General features: G+C 41.9%; 1 protein-coding gene across 1 annotated transcript in view; it reads left to right on the forward strand.

Moving 5' to 3' along the window:
- NUP42 (nucleoporin 42) overlaps nt 1-25,249 on the forward strand; it is a 223,017-nt gene that overhangs the window by 87,751 nt on the left and 110,017 nt on the right. The gene's annotated exons all lie outside the window — the stretch shown is intronic.

A 25,249-nucleotide genomic window follows, 5' to 3' on the forward strand; every position in this document is an offset into this window, starting at 1 on the left:
AATGGGTGTTTTGCTATGTCGCAGTAAGAATAGCGAATGTTTAAATAAAGATGCTAATCTGAAAGTGGATAAGTCAGTGTATTAGCAGCTGTGTGTTACTCACAGGGGAGAATCCACACTGTTCAATAATTAACCATGTGTATCGTAAAATGGTTTTTAAAAGCTAGTGAATGTCATTATCCCCATTTTACGGATGAAGAAACTGTGGAATAGAGTGGTAACCTTGCAAGTTACCCATCTAGGTGGCCTACCAAAATCCAGATTTCTGAGATCTAGTCCAGTGCTCAAGTGTATCTTTTGCACAAATAAACTATGACATGTCTAACTCTTGCAAGCATTATGGAAATGATTGCTAGCAGCCCAAATTGCTGAAGCTGAGGAGCTTACACTAATGTAATAGGCAGGTAACCTGACAGGCAGGCTGTAGCTCTTGAGAAGAATATTCTCAAGAATTTAGCAATTAGATTAGGTGGCCAAAGATCTGCGTTAAAAATAGTATTTTATTAGTAAAGTTAGGCTGTACTCTTTCCAAGGAATGAAAAGCCTTTCTGTGTAGACCTTTAAAGCCATTCCAATTTCAATACTAAGAAATGTATGGTTATAAAGTCAATTTGCATACAGGTGAAGCATTAAGATGCTAATAGACCATTCCTCCCTTCCCTTCATCTTCAGAATCATAGAATCGTTTAGGTTGGAAAAGACCTTTAAGATCATCCAGTCCAACCATTAACCCACACTACCAAGTCTACTCTAAACCAATCAAGGGTAGACTAGACTAAACCATGCCCCGAAGTGCCACATCTACCCGTTTTTTGAACACTTCCAGGGATGGTGACTCCACCACCTCTCTGGGCAGCCTGTTCCAATTCTTGACCACCCTTTCCGTAAAGAATTTTTTCCTAATTTCCAACCTAAACCTCCCCTGGTGCAGCTTAAGCCCATTTCCTCTCGTTCTATCGCTAGCTACTTGGGAGAAGAGACCAACACCCACCTCACTACAACCTCCTTTCAGGTAGTTGGGGAGAGCGATAAGGTCTCCCCTCAGCCTCCTCTTCTCCAGGCTAAACAACCCCAGTTCCCTCAGCCGCTCCTCATAAGGCCTGTGCTCCAGACCCTTCACCAGCCTTGTTGCCCTTCTCTGAACACGCTCCAGCACCTCAATGTCTTTCTTGTAGTGAGGGGCCCAAAACTGGACACAGTATTCCAGGTGCGGCCTCACCAGCGCCCAGTACAGGGGGACAATCACCTCCCTGCTCCTGCTGGCCACACTATTCCTGATACAAGCCAGGATGCTGTTGGCCTTCTTGGCCACCTGGGCACACTGCTGGCTCATGTTCAGCCGGCTGTCTACCAACATCCCCAGGTCCTTTAATTACGAGGGTTTCAAATTATGAGAGATGCAACAGGCTTCCTATTAACTCACGGATCCCACCCTATTTACTGTACCTGTGGTCAGTAACATCTGTGGGATTAGTGTGAATTATCATTAAATGCCTTCCTTCATTGATGCTAAGTTGAATAGCTAAACATAATCACTAATTTTATTTGATTAAATAAATCTATTCCATTTCCTTTATATGCTTAGGAGGTCGTTACCCATTGTAACAGCTTTTTAAATTACAAAAATAAAGTGAATTTTTTATCTACAAACGTTAGTGTAAACTGTTCTTTCTGTTTCTAGAGAAGGCTGGAGGCACGGTGTTACAAAGCTTGCCATTCCTAAGACTTGTATAAGATACACCACAGAACATTTGGTGCTGCATATTGAAAATTCCATTTGTAGAATGAATTGAGCACATTGCACAATGTATTTTTTTCCTTTTTTTCTTACTGCTAATTTGCAGTGGACATTTGTTCATGGTGGGAATTAGTCATTGGTTTATATGACTCCAATGAAAAGGACTGCACTGAAAATTATACATTAGAATGTGAATGAGTGGGCACTTACAGTTTGGACTCAAATACTGTATAACCTATTACTGTGTTAGTCATTTTGGTGTATTTCCAGACAAATCATGTTAAAATAGGAGTCAGAAATATCTAGCCATGATTTAAATTAAATTAAAACAATGTGGCAAATATTCCAAAACTTATGACTGTAAATTCAAGCAATGAGTTTCAGGTTAACCTTCAAAGAAGTCAGTCCAGAGACACAGATGTGCAGGGAGGGCTTTCAGACAGCCTTTTTGATGGCCAGTTACTGACTTTTCAAGTCTGTATTCAGGATTTTCTAAGTAGTGTGTGAAGGTTTGTAAGAATAGATCACAAAAGAGTCCACTTGAATTCCTTTAAGATTCTTGATGTACTTTATAATTTTACACCTCGGAAAGAGTTGACATCTCCAAATAGTCATCACTTTCCGTAACTCACAGAGGCCTGAAAATGCAATTGTCTCAAAAGGGAAAAGATTAATTTTCTCTTCTGCGGAAGGTTAGCTTTCCTCTTTTCAAAATAACCACTAGTTGAAAGCATTTATTTACAGACTAATTTTATAGTTAACCACTGTATCCCTTAGCTCAAGAGGCAGCAAGAAACATAACAATCAATTAACTAAACCTGCTGCTTCAAGAAAAATGAAATGTGGTTCCCAGTGTCAAACTTCTTTAATTCATCCCTAATTATACATTGCTACCTATAAATGTAAAAAAAAAAAAAAAAAAATTTCATACTCCCAGGGCACGTGCTATGATTTTGGGAAGGATACATATAATATACTGTATTTTGAGTCTAAAATTAAACCTTAATTCCAGTGTAGCAGCAATGCATTCCAGAATTTTTTAGAAGGAGGCTTTAGCTCTCTTTAATCCCCTCTCTCAGCCTCTTGCAACAGTGCTAACATATTCTTCATTCTCGGTGCAGAAGTACAATGTACTGGAAGAGCTAGCACATTCTCTAGCAAGTAGAGCAAAGGTGTGGGTTCATGGCAAGGACAACATCCATCTGCCCCCAGATAAATCTAAGCTCATCTTCCCAGCTTATAGGTAGCTTTTTTTACCTTTTGCTCCATGGTAAAAACCAAAACTTTCTGTGGTAAAATTCCCTTTATATTAAAACCACAGATAAATCCACTCTACGCTCTTGAATTGAAGTTTTTTTGACAGATAACTTGTAAGCTATAAACATAAAAAAATCATGTATAAATAGAAAAAGTATTGATAAAGCAATTACGTAAAGTAAGCAATTACGTAAAGTAAGGTGTATATGAAAATTAATGTTAAAAATGTCCCGAATATGGGGAAAAAATGAGACTACCACAGCACCAGTTACATCTGTTCAGTACATGGAGTTTTACCTTGTTACTGTTACCTGTGTAACTGATTATGTCTTTGTCCTGGTTTCGGCTGGGATAGAGTTAATTTTCTTCCTAGTAGCAGGCATAGTGCTGTGTTTTGGATTTAGGATGAGAAGAATGCTGATAACACACTGATGTTTTAGTTGTTGCTGAGTACTGCTTACACTAGTCAAGGACTTTGCAGCTTCCCATGCTCTGCCAGGTGCACAAGAAGCTGGGAGGGGGCACAGCCAGGACAGCTGACCCAAACTGGCCAAAGGGCTATTCCATACCATATGACATCACGCTCAGTATAGAAACTGGGGGGAGTTGGCCAGGGGGCAGCTGGGTATCGGTTGGCAGGTGGTGAGCAGTTGCATTGTGCATCACTTGCTTTGTATATTATTATTACTGTTGTTATTATTATATTGTTATCATTACTATTTTACTTTATTTCAATTATTAAACTGTTCTTATCTCAACCCAGGAGTGTTTCTCACTCTTACTCTTCCAGTTCTCTCCCCCATCCCATCGGGGTAGGGGGAGTGAGCGAGCGGCCACGTGGTGCTTAGTTGCTGGCTGCGGCTAAACCATGACAGTCTTTCAGTTAAAACCATTAACCATTATTAAGGGGAAATAAGTCTGAGCTTTTGTGGGCATGGCAAGTTTTTCCTGCTGTAAGCTTCACAGGTTTACAGCTCTATCTCCAGCATGATCTTTTCTTACGCTAATCCTAGATGGTGTATATTCTCTTTTGTTTGTACCCAATTTCCCCTTTTATTTGTAATACATACATGAAATGTTCAAAAAATTAATGATTTAAGAGCACTTAAGATATTACTACCTCAGAAGCACGTCATTGTTATGTACAGTTGTGTTTGTTCTGCTGAGCAGGCCCAACTCAATTACAGAGGGAACTGCAGAAAATGCAAAATAACTGTCTTAGAGCAGTAGCTGTTGCTATAGGCAGATTGACCAAAAGCCTGTTGCTGTATTTCTTTACATGAAAACAGATAGATAGATACATACTGACTGCATAAAGAACATGACATTGTTGTGTGCCTGTGACAAAAAATAAAACAGTGTTTTATTGGCAAAGTAGACTAAGTTTTGGATTAAAAAAAGAATTTGAATATGCCATGTATAAAACTTGTACAATCATATTTGATCAAAATCAGTTACTCTGGTAACATACTTTCAGAGATGGGAGTTGTAATGACAGTGAAAAGATACTTCTACATCTATGGAAATCAAAGCCTGGTGCTGTCAAGTTGCCAGGACCCTTAAACGTGTGCTCAAGTGTCCTTCTCCCCTTTAGTAAATTAAGCATATTTATACTTACTGTCACAAGTAGCAGAAAAACACCAACGATTGCTTCCAGGTTTAGAATTTTGTGGAGTCTACTACCTGTGAGCAGACTCCACTTAAATTACCTGAAACTACTAATGGCTAATCTCATTCTTGACATACTTCAGCCTCCAACAGTCTGCTGCAACTTCTGTTACACCTTCTGGGAATCTATGTATAGCAATTTCATTTTCTCCCCAGCTGGGCAGAAATACATCCATTTGCACAAATGCTTCTTAACCTTGTTCATGCTCTTGGGTTGGGGTTTTTTTTTTTTTTTTTTTTCTTTTTTCTTCTTTCTGCTTCTCTGGTTGTTGTATGCTTTTATAGTAAATTTAGTAGTTGCGGAGTTTCCTGTGTAATAAAGCAGTGGTTACGATCCATTTTCTAAACTACTGTTTGTTTTACTTTAAATGCACTAAATAAAATTATTTCTCCATGGTCATTTTATGGGCATCTAGGAGTCCTAAACATTAACACATTTAATCAGCTTTCTGATAAGGTCGTATTCTTCCTGTTCAGTAGGGCATAAGGCCCAGGTGGTAGAGGAAGGCTTCAGCATTTGCAAAGTAATCAGCACTTTTGAAGGCTGAAAAAATGTTAAGGCACAAACATTTCTCCCCAGCTACCTGGCAAGTTGTGGTGTCCCTGACATCAAGAAACTGGCTTATAACTCACAGGGAAGGTTGTGCTTGCCCCAGGAGTGATGCTGCTATCCAAACGAGCTTGTCTTAAGTTAATGCTGAAAAACCTGCAGCTAACACACATATATGTATGTACATGTGTATAGACACTTATGCATGCATTATATGTATATAGCTGTACATAAACAGTACAGAACTGTAGGCTTATCAGAAGTAATTTAAAATGAGCCAGTTTGGATATCAATACCAACACCATTACTGAGTATATCTGTTTATACATGCATGTGTATATCTGCATACACGTATAGCAAACCTCAGCTGCAGCTTGGAAGTACTCCATGTTTCAGCTACCTAGAACCACATATGCAAATATTTGACATTAGAAAATTAGGAACATTTTGATTGGAGTGAATAGGTTGATACATGGAGATCTGTAGTAGAGGCAGGAACAGATAAGTCCACCTGAACTTTCTGATTCCAGTTTCCACAACAAATTAATAAGTTTTTCATGCACTTACTTACCTTACAGTTGTGGTGAATGCTATACCAGAGTCCGGTCCAAACGTTGAAAAACCCAGGAAGTGTGTGGTGACAAAAATAGTCAAGGACTATTGAGCATCTTAGCCCCGGTGTCACAGATGAATCCAGTTACAGAAAGAACAACAAGGTTACTAAGAGAACGGATTTTAAGATTCTACTTCCAAGTAACAGCGAGTAGCTAAAATAGGGCTAAAAGCCAGGAGTGTGCAGGCTCCTATTGCTGAGATTTTAGTTGATCAACATTGGGTTTGGGTGGGTTTTTTTTAATAACTACTTGTGAAAGACCAATCAGTGACTTTACTGTGCTATTCTACATTTCAAAGTGTCTAATGCTATCATGTAGCTCTAACAGTGGCTGCTAAATGCAGACTCACCCCTCCTGACTCCGTACCCAGAACTGATTAGGACTAGCAAACCTCTGCTGCAAGATTTAAGGTGAAGTCAGGATTTTGCCTCCTGTCAGCAATAACATATAACTTCTGTTGCTGGGCACAAGTAAGAAGATATTAAACCGTGAATGGTTTGGTTTTCTCCCACTAACAGTAAATTTGGAGCAGTAAATTCACAACACCAGTGGGAGTGGTGTGTTCAAATCCCCCAGCACATGCCACGGGAAACACACACTATCAGTTTTCTATTTTGGCAGGCATAATTTTGTTATTTTTCAAGCTGTTTATATTGGCCACCTCAGTGTTTTAATTATTTCACACATAGTTTAGCATTTTAATAAGTCTGTGCTTCAGCAGACATAGGGGACAGAGCCCCCACCCCACCCCGACTTTAGCATTTTCTTTCACTGAGTATGATATCTTAACATTTACAACCTTCGTTTAAATTTCAACAGAGCATTTATCTGCATGCTGTCAAAGACTGTGTGTTGCATTAAAGGATATATTTTAGATTATAAATCCTAATAAAAGGGGATCAGGAATATCTACAGCAGCTGTAGCGATTTGTAACAGAAACATGAAGGCTGGTATGAATGAAGTATGAATGGAAATGCATGCAAGCACCAGCAGGAGCAGCAGAATAGAGGGTTAAAAGACTGGACTGTTTTGTTAACACAGAAAACCATTCCCAGCAGAAAAATTAAGGAATTGCTCTGTTTATGTCAAGGCCAAAGACCTGCACTTTGAAAACGGTCACAACCCAGACGACCTGTCGGCGAAAGACCCAACGTCCTGACCGCAGGAGGATGGCAACAAGGCTGCAGCATCACGTAGGCCTTGCCTTTCCTGTTAGCCCGTCAGGAAAACACATGTGTTGAAAACAAGGGAAAACAGGCAATGGGCAGCAACCTGGCCTGTCATTTATGGAGAACAAAGTAAGCAGGATTCTGAGGTAAAAGATGACCACGTACCAGCTGATGCCTCCTAAGGGATATGAAAGATCTGTCCAGAAACCCCTTTGTTGTCCCCAGCCAAGGGGAGCCTTGGGCGCGTAGTGAGGGCTTGGCAGTTGGCATCCCTGCTCCTTCGTGTCAAACACGAGCGATCCTGGCCAGGCCTCTTGGACTCCTATCTCTTGGTGCTCATGGATATGTAAGTGTTGGAGTGTGAATGGATTCAATCTGTATGAGAATGAGCGTGAGTGGACAAAATCAACTTGCTTAAAGATTTTGTGAATAAATACCCTTTCCCCTTTTGTAAGGTCTCACACTGAACTTTCTCACAGTAATTTCTCTGTTACAGCAATTTCCCAGTGTTACACAAATGAACAGTCAGTCGTGTTGAGGACCATATCATAACTCCCCCACAGACAGAGGGGAAGAGATATTCATGACTTGATCCAACTCTTGTATTCATTCCTAGATGTGGCATAATAAAAAACTGTATCTCAGTTTATCTACAAGTATATAGATAATAATTTCCTCCCATTTCTTTTCTAAATGCCTGGTTTGCTCAACAAAGAGGGATTCTGTACGACGTTTCATGCCATGGAATTTAAGTTTCTCTGAAGACACCTCTGCACTACTGGAGTAAAATAATCATAAATCGTAGTTGAGTAGTTATTGATAGAGAACAGTTATTCAAGGGAAAGTGATGTGAAAAATAAAGGGTTGGAAAGAAAGTGAAGGAGGAAGGGTGAAAAAGTCTGCTTTATGTCCTTACGCATTAATGAAAATGAGGAAATAACATGTTGGCCTGAGACAAGGGTGATAAGGACTTGGTTGAAGTCAGAGTACGACTCAAAGTTGGTAGGATGCTTGAATAATGCCTTCCAACCCCCCGCGCTAACCTGGATCCGTAGTGCCAGAGAAGGAGACTGCTAGAAGGGCTCAGTTACAAGGTTGGGCTGTAGCATGAGGAAATGGAGACTGGGACGTGTTTTTCTTTCATGAGCTTTGACAGGCTTCACATATCAAGTCCTCTAAATGACAAGGTTAGGGCAACAAACTACACTGCCTTTTGCATTCCCCAGTAAAAATCTGGAAGAGAAATAAATATCCTTGTCCTTCTCTCTCACCATAGTGGCCACAAAGAAGCCACAGTATGTACATCCGTTTAGCTGTACTATATATAGCTTGTACTCTTGAACTGGTCACCCAGTGAGTGAGGTTCAACATCCTTGTGTTAAGTACTGCAAAAGGCATCCTCCCAGAGGACTAAACATTAGATGTTACTTGGGAGCCAGCTGTGTTTGATCTTAGATGCTTATCACAAAAAGAGCTTAGATGTTTGCTCTGTCACTATTATATATTTATTCTTTCAAATTTAGTTTGGGCTTTTGCAGAAAGCAGGAAGACTACCAGTAGCTCACCAGCCAGTTGGCTTCTGCTGTCCCCAGCAGTAACCATGAGCTGGTCTTTCTAAATGTTTATTGATAGTATCACACTTGCTAGTTTAGCCAAGACTGACTGCCTCACAGGAAGTGAAGGAAAAGAGGGCAGATGCTGTAAGGAATTGGTGCTACTTAGAGGTCAATGCCTGGCAATATTAACCAAAGGCCTGATAAATGTGAAAGCTTTCAGAGACTAAGTTTGTTCCCAAACACTCAAACTTTTTACTATTGATATCACAAACTAGATTTTCGACCCAAGTAAAATGTCTTAAATCCAGAGCAATCTCAAAATTGTGTTCTCTACAGTTCCTCTGTATTTACAGAGCTCAAGAGCAGAAATTCACTCCATATTTGCTCTCTTACAATTGATGTTAGAAGGCTTGTGAAGCTTCTGCCTTGATATATATTTGGCACATACTTAATCTCAAATCAAAAGATGAGCACTGGGGAGGGAGAAAGCCTGGTTTGCGAAGAACCATATCTGCCACATGATAAACAGTATGTATTTGGGGGGGGAAAGTGAGGTGCAAAAATAGGTTTAAACCTCATTTGCCCCCTCACACAGCTGGACCATTTGTCACCAGGGTAGGTGACCTGAGGGATACTCTCAGTCATGCTGGCTACCAAGAGCTGCTAGAGGCAGGACTACAAGGGACTGTAAGAGCTCCAGCCTAGCCTGGGGTGACTACAAAAGCTGCTCCGCTGGCGGCGCTCAGGACCTCCCATGCTATGTCTGATCCCTCGCAGCCAACCACAACAACTTTTGACTTGCCAGGCAAGACAGGTCATACCAGCCCAGCACAAAGAATAATCCACTTTCTACAATGTCTCCAAGGATAAAGAGTCTTAATTAAGGCATTACTAAATTACAGAGCTGTTGAAGTTTAATTAAGCTGCAAAAGCAGCCAAGCGCCAGGTACTGACAGTAATTCAGCTGTGCCACATGCGCTCAGTCTCAGCTCTGTGCACGACTGCAGCATCTGTAGTAGGCAGCAAGGCAATAACCAGGAGCTGGAAGGAAGAGGTGCATGAGCCACTGCCAAAGCATAAAGAAGCTCTCATCCAGTTGTGTAACAGCTCTGTTTTGAAGCCATCACAGAAATGTTTTCATTAGAAAATAAACAAGCTCATTGGACAAATCCTACCACCATCCTGAAAAGCCCAATTAACCTGCCTGCATAAGAAGTGTGATGCAGAGAGGTTGGCCCAGGCATCACCTGCAAATGAAGTTCAAATTAGCAAATCTCCAAGAACATGAGGCACATGCTGAGGAAAAGGTTTGGAGTGTTACTGTAGCTACACAAGGAAGGCGTACTCTATCAACTGCTGATAGGTACATGTTAAATATAGTTTTGATTAACTAATTGCAAGAGATAAATCTGAGGGAAGCTAACCAACAGATGGGCACCTCTAACAATTGTGTGAAATTTATATGAAGCAGTGATACAAAAAAAGTCACAGGCAGATCTTTGACCATGATGGGCAGAATTCAGCTGCACACACAGGTATCTTTGGGAGCTAGCAAGAGCGGCCAAGAGATGGAATAGGAGATTCCATCTAAATCTCTCTAAATCAGAGAGACATGGTTTTGACAGATGGACCACTCGGTAAATAAGGAATTGGCTGGATGGTCGCACTGGAAGAGTTGCAGTCAACGGCTTGATGACCAAGTGGAGACCAGTGACGAGTGGCATTCCTCAGGGGTCAGTATTGGAACCATCACTGTTTAACATCTTTGTCAGTGACATGGACAGTGGGATTGAGTGCACCCTCAGCAAGTTTGCTGACAACACCAAGCTGTGTGGTGCAGTTGACATGCTGGAGGGAAGGGATGACATCCAGAGGGACCTTGACAGGCTTGAGAGGTGGGCCTGTGAGAACCTCATGAAGTTCAGCAAGGCCAAGTGCAAGGTCCTGCACCTGGGTCAGGGCAATCCCAAGCACAAATACAGGCTGGGCAGAGAATGAGTTGAGAGCAGCCCTGCAGAGAAGGACTTGGGGGTGTTGGCTGATGAGGAGCTCAACATGGCCCAGCAATGTTGGGTCCAGTGGGAAAGCCAACTGTATTCTGGGCTGCATCAAAAGAAGTGTGACCAGCAGGTCGAGGGAGGTGATTCTCCCCTCTACTCCGCTCTCATGAGACCCCACCTGGAGTACTGCATCTGGCTCTGGGGCCCCCAGCATAAGAAGGACATGGACCTGCTGGAGTAAGTCCAGAGGAGGGCCACAAATATGATCAGAGGGCTGGATGACCTCTCCTATGAAGACAGGCTGAGAGAGTTGGGGTTCTTCAGCCTGGAGAAGAGAAGGCTCCAGGGAGACCTTAGAGCAGCCTTCCAGAACTTAAAGGGTGCTTACAAGAAAGCTGGAGAGGGACTTTTTACAAGGGCATGTAGTGATAGGACAAGGGGTAATGTCTTTAAACTCAAAGAGGGTAGATTTAGATTGGATACAAGGAAGAAATTCTTCACTATGAGGGTGGTGAGGCACTGGGACAGGTTGCCCAGAGAAGCTGTGGATGCCCCATCCCCGGAAGAAATGTTCAAGGCAAGGTTGGATGGGGCTTTGAGCAACCTGGTCTATTAGAAGGTGGACACCATGGCAGGGGGCTTGAAACTAGATGATCCTTGAGGTCCCTTCCAACCCAAACCATTCCATGATTCCATGATAATTTCCTTTTATATATTTTATATAGAACATATAGAGGAACAATGGAAAAGACACATACTAGTGTTTCTGACATATTTTTCCTTGTAAAAGTCCCATTTAGGAATTTCAAAATGCTGGCATTTCTATGTAAGAGAAGGTCATGGTCCCACCCAGCCCTCTATAGATAGCGAATGTTTCTCAGATTGCAAGGTCATGATTAGGTCTGGCAAGTAAAATACAAAACATTAGAAAAACACAGCACTGCTCAGCAGCAACATCCTTTTCCCTGGCCAGGCCAGTGAGAAGAAACTGCAATTATGGAATCGATGTCTTGACACTATAGCTATAAAATACCTTTAATTAGTGGGATCTGTTCCCTTCCTCCAGAGCCAGGTTTGCACTACAGTCAGAAACTGCAGTTTGTTCTCACTCACCGCAGGGCAACTGAGTTTCTCTTAATACAGAGGGAAAGCAAAAAGTTTGATAAACAGTGCTAGAAGACTCCATGTTGTTTGAAAGCATGCAGTCCATCATGCGACAAGAAGAAATAAATTCCTTTTACCTCAAGCCGTAACACTGTGACGTCTGTGCAGGCTCTCAATGACATTAGTGCTATCGTGTCTTGCTTTTGTTTTTCACCTCTTCACCTGGGATATTCCATTTCCCTCCTTCACAGAAATCATAAATAGTAGTTGTTCCTTATGCAGAAGGACTCTTTATTTCTTTGTTCTCTGTCACTGCAGTTTCCAAGTAAGCCTACAAATAACTAGACGGAGGCAGCCACCACTAGTAACCCAAAAACAGCTATCAGGAAGAGCTTATGCCCGTGTAATCCTGTGAAAGATACGTACATTGCAAAATACCATCTGAGTAAAATGGAAAAGGCAGAATGATATTTTTGTTTCTGCCTGACAAAGCAGACCCATACCATAACTACACAAAGACAAACACAGGAAGTGGGAGGTATGAACGTTTACATTTCCAACTCAAATACCAACATTTCTGGGCATGCTGCCCCAAACAGTCTGGTGTTTGAGTAGATACCAGCTCTTGGACAGATTTCTGTACTTTCAGAAATGAAAATGCTTCTCAGAAATGACATTCATCTTTTGGTGAAGAGAACCCCAGAACAATATCCATCAGGCCCCTGCTTTTCTGGTCATGGCTTCTGATAAGGGCCAAGGTGAGAGGGAGCAACCCAAGGCCAACAGCAGCCAAATTAGAGAGGGCTTTTATGCCATAGAGGGCATACATGACTGATATACCTTTTGAGCAGCCACCATATGACTGAAAGGTAAGCTCCAGAGATGCTCCAAAATCAGACTCACAGCACCAAAAACATAGGACCAAGCAGAGCAAGCCACTGCAGAAGGCTCAGACCTTGCATGTTGAAAGCTCTGGTTCCACAAGGTATCTCAATGCTGGCCTGAAAAAAAAAAAATGAAAGCCATTGATTTTCAAGTAATAATCTGCATGCAAGGGGTGCTTATTTATGGAACTAGGTACCCAAAGAAGGAAGAGTAAGGTAGGTGCAATACAAACATACAATCTAAGACGAATGACAACATTCTGCTCTCACAGGCATGAACATCACCACTCTTACTGAATTCAGAAGTAGATGTTTGCTGACAGAAAACAGAATATCCACCTTCATTTCAGGCAAGTGCAAATATTGTGAAAGGATACTGGAGCCTCCCATTAAGTGGTATAAACAGTGACAGAAGCAAGCAATACCATACCTGAACTATGCTTGTCAATTCAGCTAAGTTAATGAAATGTGTTTTTTCTGCCTTATGTTGCACATGTTTTCAGTGAGATTCTGATCTATCAAAATGGGCTCAATGCTGTGCTGTCCTTTTGGAGCAAACTTTTCTGGCTGCAACTATCATGAGGAGAATGCAGCATCAAGGGCTCTGGTCTAAATGGGCAAAGCATCAATTAGCCTTTAATTTTCCATCCATGCTTTTGAGTCCTCAGTGTAAGCTAGTGCAAACATTTAGGCAGGTACCTAAATCCCTGTTTTCCAGACACTGGTGGATAAATGAGTGTTTAAGTGGTGTTCTTTCTCCTCTGGCTCAAGGTAGCCAGGCGTTTTCCCACCTTCAAACAATCAAATGTTGTAAAGACTCCACTCCCCTTTTCAACAAAATACCTCATGGTGCTCACCAGTTTTTATTCTAGTTAACAGGGAATAAAAATGATTAAACACACTGGCTACAGTATGCACAGTCTAATAAAGTGGACTAGTAACAGTTCTCCTGGCACCACAAAACGTCACGTTTTTGTGTGATGTCCAATATTGAGCTATCTGAAGCAGAACAGAAGACACGATTCATCTGCATTGGGAAGTGCCTCCCTTTCACAACTAGCCTACTTCCTACCATGCCGTATTGTCCTTTACGCCAAATACACACTGTTCCATTCCGGTTTATCCTCACAGCTGAAAAGTGCTTACACGGTGGAGAGTTAGAGGAGTGTCTGGCAATATATTCTAGGGTATATTCCTTACTGTCCTTTTTAAATATTCCGGTAACTACACCATTACCTCCACTTCCCAGTGGCTGCAGGTTGCAGCTCCGGGTTCTTACTGTGCCAAACAACTCGCTTCTCAGGTTTAAGGCTTTGTCTTCATTCCTGCACTCATTTGCTATGTCTACACCTCCACAGTCCAGTCCTCTGGCCTGAAAATCCATCCGGAGAGGTGCGCTAGAGGAACAATTTCTATGGGACACTAGTTTGAAAACCATACCTAGTATCAAAGCAGTATTTTAAATCAGGCACAAGTATATTACCAAATGGAAAACAAACTTTTGAGTAAAGCAAGTCTTTAGACAAGTCTGCATTTTTTAGAGGGCAACCAAAGCTGCTACAGATTAAAAGTAGCCAATTTCCAGATACCTGGAGATACTAAATCAGTTTGGGACAGCTCTGCTTAGCTTCAGGAAGTCTACAGAAAAATTGCACTTGGCAACAGCTCTTTTCTCAGTAATTCTGTGCGTGCTCCTAGGGGATATTTCTGCCACTTCGTCTATTTTCTTTTATATTTAAGTCTATTTACAGTAAATAGCAATAGTAAAAGAAAAAAATAATAAAACACACTGAGTGTATGTTAGATTCTGGTAGTATATTTGGCCTAATTTTAATTCCAACACTTTGAATGAAGATTAGTGTTATGCAACACTGAAGCCAATCAGACTTTTGTAAGGCATTTGGTGCAGGGGTATAGCAGCTTTCAGCTCCACCAGTGCAGTGATCAATAACATGACACGGTACTGTTATGCCAGAGCAAGTGACATATGGCCATGGAGCTGCACGTTATAATTAACCACTGATTTACAACAGAAAGAGGATAGACTGTTACATTCAATTAACTTGCCTTCCTTTCAGCTGACAAGCAGCTGAGTGCTGAACACTTAATATACTTTTTGCAAATTTCCTTCTCCACAAGCATTATAATTGCTGTAATTAGCACAGATCAACTATGACAGCAAAACTCCCATTTCATCCATACAATGCAGTAGCTTATAAAAAGTTTGGATTTATCAGTTTTATTAAGTAGCTAACCAGCATTTCTCTTTTATCATACATTGTCATATAGTTCCATGTAGGTTTTTTCAGATAATTCAGTCACCTTCTATATAACTCTACAGAAAAAGAAAATTTTCCCAAGAAATAAGAATTGGGATGACTTCAGCTGATGACAGTCACATGCACACCTAAGAGGTACAGTGATATATGAAAAGTGATACAGGTGCTCCATACTTGCTGTTGATTGGGAGTCAGTATTTTCTGTCATGCTGTTTCTAAGAGCATTTGCTGGATATCAGTCCATAGGAAAAAGGCTGTCTGAGCACCCTGAACCTCCTTTTTGACTTTCTTCTGGTTTGCATATGACAACCTGCTGTCATAGGTGCTCAGTGTTGTATTTGACTTGACATTTTGATTTGCCTATCAGAATAGCATAGAGGTTAGAGGAGGTGACTGGCAAGGCGGGGGGCAGTTTATGCTAGATAATAACTTGCCCACTGAGTAGATATTGAGAGATTTGAGCAAATGTGGTCGAATCAGATCACTATGGGACATCTTCCTTCTGACTGCTAGAAGGACCCACAGAGTGACTTCAGGATTATAACCCTGCCGTGCTTCACATCAACTGTCCAGGTAACGAAAGCTGCAAAGAAGTAGTTTAATGCAAGTATTTTCATAGAGCACAGCACAACAAACCACATGGAAGCTTCTATTACATTTGCTTGAAGCCTCAAGGAAATGTAATCTGCTATGATAACTAAAAGCTTGAAGGAGATCAGCCACTGACCTTGTGAGTCACTGGAATGTTCTTGGCATAAGGAGTCGACTCTATTCAGACCACATACCATGGCATGTAAATGAAGCTGTGGGGCTTACCCTGGTGTCCGCAGTGGGAACGACGAACAGCTCAGGCTGTGCACTACCCAGGACGCCTGAGCTTTCACTGTCAATTCAGAGAAGCAGTTGTGACACTGGCTGTAGGACCGTAACCTTACCATACATTCTGCTTTGGCCTTCGGATGTGCACTGCTATGTCCTTGTACTGACTGGCCATGGGGTGCAAAGGCCAATCTTCTTGAAAACATTTTCTTACGCTTGCTGGTCTCAGTCCCTGACCCTGGTCCTCCCCCTCTGTGCTTGTTCCCTTGTTCTGTTTTTACAGTCAAGGAATCTGTGCCTGTATTTTAATTTCCTATGCAAAAGTTAAACTCGGTTTTGTCTTCTGGTAATTCAGTCCATCACAAAGACTTTCTGATCCCAGTAGACTGTACTCTTTCTTCTGCTCCCCCTTCATTCAGTTCCTTACAGGTGCTCAAGTACACTTTTAAAGGGAATTATATTTCAATGCCAGCTTTCCAGACAAGATTTCTCCTCCTCTTAAGGTGCAAATGCTAAAGAGTCTGTCCTTTGACTAAAGTTTCTTTAAGCGTTTGGGGTTTTTTCCACTTTCCCTCAGGGCAATAAGCGCCCCTGTCCATCTATCTTCATTGCTCAAAGTTCACCCTTTTGAAATAAAAAGTCCTTTCATTCAAGGTCCGTTTTTTATTGTTTGTCTAAAACAACAATAAAGTTATTTTATATGACACTCTCTTACTTCACTGTAAGTCTTGCACAGTAGTACAATGAAGTCTCAGGTAGAAGTACCAGAGCTCCAGCTGAACAAGGTGGTTTATGGGCCAGAAGGGCACTCTCGCCAGCCGAGCACCCACTTAGGGGTGATTTAATTCTTTTCTCAGTTTCAGGAACCCACTGCCCAGCAGTACGCAACATAAAGATGCTCAAAGCCTGAAGCAGCACACACTATTCTTGGTTCAGGGACATTTTGTTGAACAAGCATGTCAGTTATGACTTCCGGAAGCAATGAGGACCTGCAATTACTGATAGAATTTGTCCTCCGATCTATAGCAAGAAAATTTAAGTCTCTCCTAACAACAGTTTCTGTGAACATTCCTCTGCGAAGATTACAAATGTCTCCCCAAAGGATTATAGCAGACCTGTAATACTATCCCACTGAAATGGTTTTATTATTCTTTTTGCAAGAGATTTTAGCTCAAAGACCGTATAGTCATTTCCTATTTTTTTAAATCTGCCACATTGTTCGTGTGCTGCACTAGTCCACCAACCTTATCTTTACCTGTGCCTTTTCTCAGTCCCATGGATCTCTATGCTCATACTCGAATTACAAAAACTATTCAGGTGTATTATTTATATAGTAAACATTTTCATACTGCAGCATGAGTGGTCGCAATTAGTCCTGTTATGCAAACCCCTCACATTATTAGAAAAAAAAAAAACCACAAACAACTTCTAAGCCACATCACACTTGCCAAATCAGTGAGACTATCAACAATTTTTTTTTTTTTTTTTATTGGGATCTCTTGTAGAGTCAGATCTGCACCTTCTTCTTGCTCTTGGTGGACAGATCAGCTATGCCATGCCATACCACATGGACAGCTTTGTTCCTCCATCACACCAGACTTGCTGTTTCCATGTACCTTGTGAACTGCAGGCTCTTCATTCTCCACTTTGGTTCATATCTGCAAACCTTGAGATGTCCAGCTTCCAACCCTCCATCCTTATTGATGCCTCCTTCACACCTTGTAAAGTCAGATCTGATCAAAGGCTGTAGCCTTTGCACCACCTCTTCCATGAAGTCCCTCAGATATCCAGCTGATGGCTAGTACATTCACCAAGTCCTCTTAATTCCATTGGCTCCTCAAGTTTAAGGGGCACCTCAATAGCCAGCCTAGTGGCCACCTCCTTTAAGAAAGCAAAAAAATTCTTCACACCCACTCCTCCTCTTTTTCTTTAACCCTCTGCCAGAAACAGTCCAGAAGTTCCCGATGTTTTGGCTTCATGTACCAGTCACGCGTTTCTTGGCACCAAAGCATGACAAGAAAATCATCAATGCTTATACCTACGTAGCAGCGCGCAGCCACCAGTACTGCCCACAAATGCTCTTCTAGTCCCATGTTAGGTTGTTTCAGCATTAATTTCCTGTATTTGTTACTGTGGTAGGACCTGCACTCAGGTTCCTCTCCAAGAAGGAGATGGAGACACAAGTTTTAGGCAGAGGGAGGGAAGGGGCAGAACACCATGGCACAAGCCCTGCCTGATGGGAGGATGCCTGCCCTTGCAGTCAGGGGGGAGCCATGGGAGAAGAGGTTTCCTCCAAAAGCTCTCCCCCCTTCAGTAAGCTCTCAGTTTTATGCCTCTCATTTTGTGCAGCTTCTTCATTCATTCAAAACTGCCTACAGAGACAGGCAGAGAGGAAGCACAGTAGACATTTTGAACTGCTTTTAAAGCTTCTGGTTTGGCCTCCCATTCACCTCTTTTCCCACAGCTCAGTACAAAGTGCGCTTTATACGATGTGTTCCTCCTTCCAAGCTGTCCTGGTTTCGGCTGGGATAGAGTTAATTTTCTTCCTAGTAGCAGGCATAGTGCTGTGGTTTGCATTTAGTGGGAGAAGAATGTTGATAACATGCTGATGTTTTAGTTGTTGCTGAGTACTGCTTACACTAGTCAAGGACTTTGCAGCTTCCCATGCTCTGCCAGGTGCACAAGAAGCTGGGAGGGGGCACAGCCAGATCCAAACTGACCAAAGGGCTATTCCATACCATGTGACATCATGCTCAGTATATAAACTGGAGGGGGTTGGACGGGGAGCAGCGATCGCTGCTCGGGAACTGTCTGGGTATCGGTCAGCGGGTGGTGAGCAATTGCATTGTGCATCACTTGCTTTGTATATTATTATTGTTATTATCATTATTATATTGTTATTATTATCATTACTATTTTACTTTATTTCAATTATTAAACTGTTCTTATCTCAACCCAGGAGTGTTTCTCACTCTTACTGCTCCGATTCTCTCCCCCATCCCACCAGGGCAGGGAGAATGAGTGAGCGGCTGCGTGGTGCTCAGTTGCTGGCTGGGGCTAAACCACGACACAAGCATGAAACAAAACTGTCCCTCAGTACTTGTGCTGTACACTGCCTGCTCTTATTAGAGTACGTAGGAATAATTACAGGGATTACGAATGTGGTATTGAATGTCAAGGTGTATTAAAACTGTTCAATATCTCAAGATCGAATAAAGATTCTTCCAAGGCGCTGCTTTTCTGCCTGAAATTAAATTATGGCATCAAATGCCTTACAAGTGGATCTACCTAGTAACTAATTTTGCTGGCGTATTTAAGAAGTTACTCATCTCACCATTACCAGAATGCATCAAAACTCTTCGTGCTCGCAATCATCACAGAGTTTTTTATCCAATACTGCTCCTAAGGTACAAAACCACACTGTTATTCATTGAGAACAGAGCACGTGTATCATGCTGCAGTATGTATTATGCATGCCAGGCTTTACGAAAAAGATGGATCATACAGCGTGGGATCTTGGAGAAATCCAATTCTCAGTAATTTCTTCAAGTTATCTGTCCATAAGCACATTTTATTTTGGGTAATGATGCCAAAGCAGTGAACCAACCTGTTTAGAAGCTGGATTGCAGTGTTTCAGGAGACTGGCAGCTGAAGCGCGGCTTGGGCTCAGTGCAGTGTCTGGTCTGAGATTGCCTCTCCAGCTGGCTGTTTGGGAGGTGCATCCAGCCTCCTGCTATTCCGCACCATAGAGGTCTGCCCACGCCAAGGCTGAGTGTTGGAAAAGCCCCTCAGCTGGTGACGGTGCTGGCCTCTGTCCTCAGTCCTGTGGCCGCACGTAGAGCTGGCGGCTGAGTGAATGCCTCCGTACGAGGCTGGCAGCATTGTTACACATCTGATGTTGGCCGGGAAGCCTGTCTTGGGCAAAGACTGAAGAAGTGATGAAAATCTCTCCTCAGCCCTTCGCTGAGCTGGGAAAGACTTGAGCACCTGAAACCCATTCAGGTTCATGCTAGATTCAAGGGCAATGCTTTTGTAGCATGGCTTCCTACGCTGGTAGCAGGAAAAAGTAAGGTCTCATGGGTGATCAAAGAAGCTTAAAGTTATGAATTTGATGCTGCACACGAGGCAGTCGAGAAGATCCTTCCTAGGTGCAGATTTGAAGAACCACGCCTCAGATTTGTCAGAGGATTCAGCTAGAGCTGAACAGGTATCATTCACTTGTAAGGAAGCTTTAACAGCCTTACTGCTGTGCTACCTTTAAATTCAAACGCTGCTAAAGCTATTACATACTTTAAGTGGGATCCTGAAGCAAGAATGGCAGAAACAGGAATGCTACAGAGAGATCTGTGCTCCAGTTCTTTCCTTCTTCCCTGCTTTAGACATTTAGAAATGAAAGTACTTGATGATTACTCAAATAATCCGAACAGATGCAGTTTGCATCTTAACTCCCAGCACCTGTCCGCATTATTTCAAGCTGATCTTTACATCCTGGCCAGCATAACTACTAAACCAGATCTGTTCTTCCCAGACATCTGCCTGATTGTAAGGCCTTTAGTAAAAATAGGACAGCTGCTGACATTCAGAGCTATGTTGAAGTGACTGGTGCTATGCTAAAGCTTATTTTGGCTTTATGCAGCAAGGAGGGGGATGTACGGATTCAGTTCAGATTCAGCAACGCTAAGCTGCTTGTTCAGGATGAGAAGGAAGTGAGAGATGGGATGAACACTTTTCGGGTGTCAGAGAGGATCTCCCTACCTCGGGATGTGCTGAATCAGTTTGACAGCGTCTGTATCTTTCTCCGGTCAATACAGGGAGAGCTGAAAGCAGTAGCTTAGCTAAACAGCAGTTGGATTGGTTTTCTTTAATGGCTGAAATAAGGAATATAAACCCCAATGAACTAAAAAGTAAACAAACTTCTGGGGAATATCAATGCCGTTACCTTGCGGAAGTCTTTCCATTTTGTGATTTATTATAGCAGATTTCTCAAACACCAACGTTTTAGGGGCAGGACAGTCTGCTGAAAGCTGACATTTGGTATAACAGTTGGCTCGCACTTGATTCCAAAATGTTATTGTATATAATGTTATCCTGATTCAATTATTCAATCTGAATTATTAGCAAAGTCTGAACTGCAGGTTATTAATGATAACGAAACCACAATGCATTTTAACAACAAAAGAATCAAAAGAAAAAATATTAATATTGTGAAATTTTTAAACATATTTAAGGAATAAGCGCAAGATCCTTTACCATTTATATTCAAATCAATTTACTCTTGGCAGATAATACCACCAGGAAAATACACCAGTGACAGTACAACTTTTTAGTGCCTAGCTACATATATTTTAGGTGGTATCGTAAGTCATTGACATCAGCGCTGGTCCAAGCCTTTGCCAGCTCCAATAGTCTCCCCAACAGTTCCACGACCCCCATACCTTGACTTGCTGAAGAGGAAACTATATATATGTGTATATACATATAAATACATATACACACACATATATATGTGTTTATGTTTTAAATGAGTCACTGTTCTCTTCCTACTTTGACAGGAATCAAAGATAATATTCAAGTTGCATGCACGAGCAAAGTATCTTTTCAGAGAAAGCACCGAATGTTTGTTCATTATTTTGGTTCACTATTTGTATTGCAGAAACATCAGAAAATCATATCCACACTAAGGACGGCTTCTGCCAATACCTGACACTCCTTCATTTACTTTGTTGTGTCTTGTGGAGACAAAAGCTGGTATTTCTTTTCACCTCCTCTGAAATATATCCTCTCACGCTAGAAAAATCTGCCATCATGGTCCAGGCCAAGAAAGTCTACACAAAGGACTGCCAGTATTAGTCAGCATTAACGACGAGAACAGCAACTAGGTCGCTTGTCAGAAGTACCGTGTGACTCAGGCTAACTTCCACAGGTCTTTCCGCACCATTAAATTTCAGTATTGTGCCAGCACATTTAGAGTAACAGATGATTAAACACAACCTCATTTTAGGAATCAAGTTAATGAAGCGAGCACCGTGCAATGCAAAGGCTTGTTTCACAAAGGTTTCTGGAGTCACACTGACATTTTTCCCACTATCCTGAATTAGCAGATGTATTTATTACCTGGCAGCTGTGGGTTGGGAGAAAACCCCCATACTGAAGTCATCTTTAATACAGGGCTAGATTAACATAAAACATGAAAAATAATTATTACAAGCTCAATGCAGGCAACTTGCTGTAAAGTCTGTAGAAACAAATGGCATTTCTTTATAGTTACTAATTGCTTGTATTACCTTAAAATAGCCCTCGCACTGCAAATTGTCCAGCAGGCTCTCAGGTACTCTCATCCTCCAGTAAGGGCTGTATTTTGGGGTACCATTACTTTCTTTTGTACTCCCTACCGCATTTTGGGAAGAGAGGAGATATTCAAATTCACATTGTCTTTCACTAATCAGTAACAATTCCAACCTGAAACCATGTAAGAGCCAGTTCTAAGCACTGCCCTTCACCCCCTGTAACCTAAATAGCAAATTTTACACACTTACAGGACAATCACAGCATCAAGGCTAATTTGTACCTTTTTGGAAAACTTTTAGCTTGTTCAAGTGAAATGTTAGGAATCTGAGATTTCCTCTCTCACCCGTTTGTATGAAGGGAAATTGAGTTTTGCCCGTTCAAAACAATAGGTTAAAGACTGACATTTGAAAAAAATGAAAAAAATGCACAGTAAGATTTCCCACTGCTGCCATCTGCTACAGCTCTTCTACTCATCCAGGTTTCTCTACAGCGTTGCACCAGAGACTACATTTACAAGGGGAAAGAAAATTTGAACAAAATGCAGGATCACAACCCTGGACCTACAGAAGAACAAGACTTGCCTTGCACAGGGAATCTGCTCGGTAGATGCCCATGGGTGACCATCCTAGAGAAAAGGGCCCAGGAGAGCTGGTTGATATTCAAGAACAGCCTCCCCCAGGCTCAAGAATGGTCCATCCCAACACACAGAAAATCAAGCAGAGGCAGCAGGAGACCCAGATGCATGAACAAGGAGCTCTCAACTAAACTTAGACATGCAAAAGCAACAGACAAGAGGTGGAAGCGAGAGCAGGGGACCTAGGGGGATAATAGATGCACTATCCAAGTGTGCACAGATGGGGTTAGGAAAGCCAAAGCCCAAGTGAAGAGGAATCTGGCAAGGGAGGTAAAGGGCAAGAAAAGCTTTAGCAGAGAGATAATCAGCAACAGGAAGACTAGCAAAAAATATGGCTCCACAGCTGAGTGGGGCAGAGGACCTGCTGACGGGAGACATGGAAAAGGCAAGGCACTCACTGCCGCCTTTGCTTCTGTTGTTACCGGCAAGAGCAGCCCTCAGGAAGCCCAGGCCCCTGAGCACAGAAAATTGCCTCAGTTGCCAGGCTCAAAGGGCTGGGACCAGCGGCACAAAGCCCAGCTGGAGACCTGGCCCTACTGGTGTACACCAGGGGTCAACACCCAGGCCAGGATGCTTTAACATCTTCACTGGTGGACGTGGGGGATGGGACAGAGCTCACCCTCAGCACGTTTGCAGACAACACAAAACCGGGAGGAGAAGAGATACCCCAGAGGGACGTGATGCCATTCACAGGGACATCAACAGGCAGGAGACGTCAGCCAACACGTCAGTCTCAGGAAGTTGAGGGCAATGCCAAGTCCTGCCCCTGGGGACAAACCACCCCAGGCACCAGCACACACGGGGCCAGGCAGCTGGAAAGCAGCTTTGCAGAAAAAGCCCTGGGGGTCTTCATGAACAAGGGGAACGTGAGCCAGCCACACATGCCCTTGCAGCAAAGACGGCCAACAGCCCCCAGATCGCCAGCAGGTCACAGAAACACAGTGAAGACTGCTGGATAGAAGATCCAATAATAAAAGCACATTGCAGATAATGGCTGTGTACCAAACCACCGTTATAAGAAGACCACCAAAACTACCAAGTTGCCCAAGTAGTGCTACATTAGTGACAGGACGGTCATCTACTTCTGCCAACAACCAGTTTACAACTCATCTGCTGGAACTCACCTTTCACCTGTCAGTCAGTGTTTCTCAGCCAAGTGGTTTAGGCACTGTCTTACCTGACAAGGCGGCATTTGAAGAGCCTAGGGTCTGTAAAATGGGTATTCAGCATATTTTAAGTAATATGGTCAACCTTATTGTGACTTCTAGATGTGTATAATGAAAACTAAACATATATATTGCTATCTAATGTGTATTTCAAAGCCTGTAAAGAGGTGGCAAGATTTTCTGCTGTACAAAGTATTTACGAAAGCATACAACTTCAGAAAAAAATTTATTTTACTGCTCAAATTATTAAACACTAAACAAGACAACCTTGTAGTTTATACATTAGGAATGTAAGTTTTCATGTACAATTAAGAGAACACTTCACTGTAAAAAAGGTGAAATACTGCATTACTAAAACACAGAACATGTCACACAACAAACTGAAGAATGTGAGAACGAGTGGCACATTCATTTAAACTCAGGTTCTCAGGTGAAGACAGACATCTATAGACTGATGCAGCTATTCCACAGACTTCAGTGAGCATTAAGAAAAGTACACATCTAGTCTTAGAAGTAGAATTATACAAATACAAAAGGCAATATATTACACACCTATATACAGCACTGTAAGCCTCAAACACTGACAAAAGGTATCAGACATAATAAAGTTAGAAACTTCTAGAATCCTCATAGAAATCAGAAGAGACTTCCTTAGAGAGAAGTGTGGCTAAAATAGCTATATATTCCTGTACCTGTCAAATCTGTCAGGTATTCAAGGCAATTCAAGGACATTTCACTCCCTTCAGAAAAGTCATTGCAGCTCTACAGCAAGTGGTTAGAGGCCATATGCTTTTTGCACAAATGTTGCAGATTCTCACATCAAAAATAGTAATTCTCAGCTTCAACAGAGTTTTGAAAGTGTTGCTATTCAAAGCCATCATTGGAAACAGTGCCCTTTGATTTAAAACAGTAAGGTCAGTTATAAATGTCAGCATTAAAACAACTTCTCTTACTGTAATTTGAGATGATTCACTCCTCCATAACATTTTTCCTGCAGAAAGTTGCAGCCGTGTATGATGTTTGGAGTGTATTCATCAGAACTACCCACTCCCAGGTAGAATACAATATGGGCTGTCTTAATAGGTTTCCTTACACTGTTAGAAGAGCTCTACTTCTTTAATATACATTTTTCATTCATCAGTCTAAAGTGATCAGATAATGCTCAAACCCCAAGACTTGACAATTTTAGAAATATCATGAAAGAACTAATATATCTGCTTCCTGTCCTACTTCCCCCTTTCCTCTCCCCATTCCCCCCACCCCCAATCCTGCACCATGAATATTTTGACAAGTAATTCTGCTCTCCCTCTCCTGTATACTGCTTTTTTTTCTCCTTTTCCATTTTTAAGAAAAGAAAGAAGCACAACCAAAAGTCTTATTACTCACATCAGAAAATAAATTTAGACTCAATCAGTATCAAGGTGTGATGTCAGTTCACTAAAATGTGCTCATTGTGTAAGTTGCTCCATAGACCAATACATACATATTTATGAGGCCGCATATGTATAGAAACAGCAGCCTT

This window comes from Pelecanus crispus, chromosome 2 (assembly GCF_030463565.1).
Source record: "Pelecanus crispus isolate bPelCri1 chromosome 2, bPelCri1.pri, whole genome shotgun sequence".
Classification (NCBI taxonomy): Eukaryota; Metazoa; Chordata; class Aves; order Pelecaniformes; family Pelecanidae; genus Pelecanus; species Pelecanus crispus.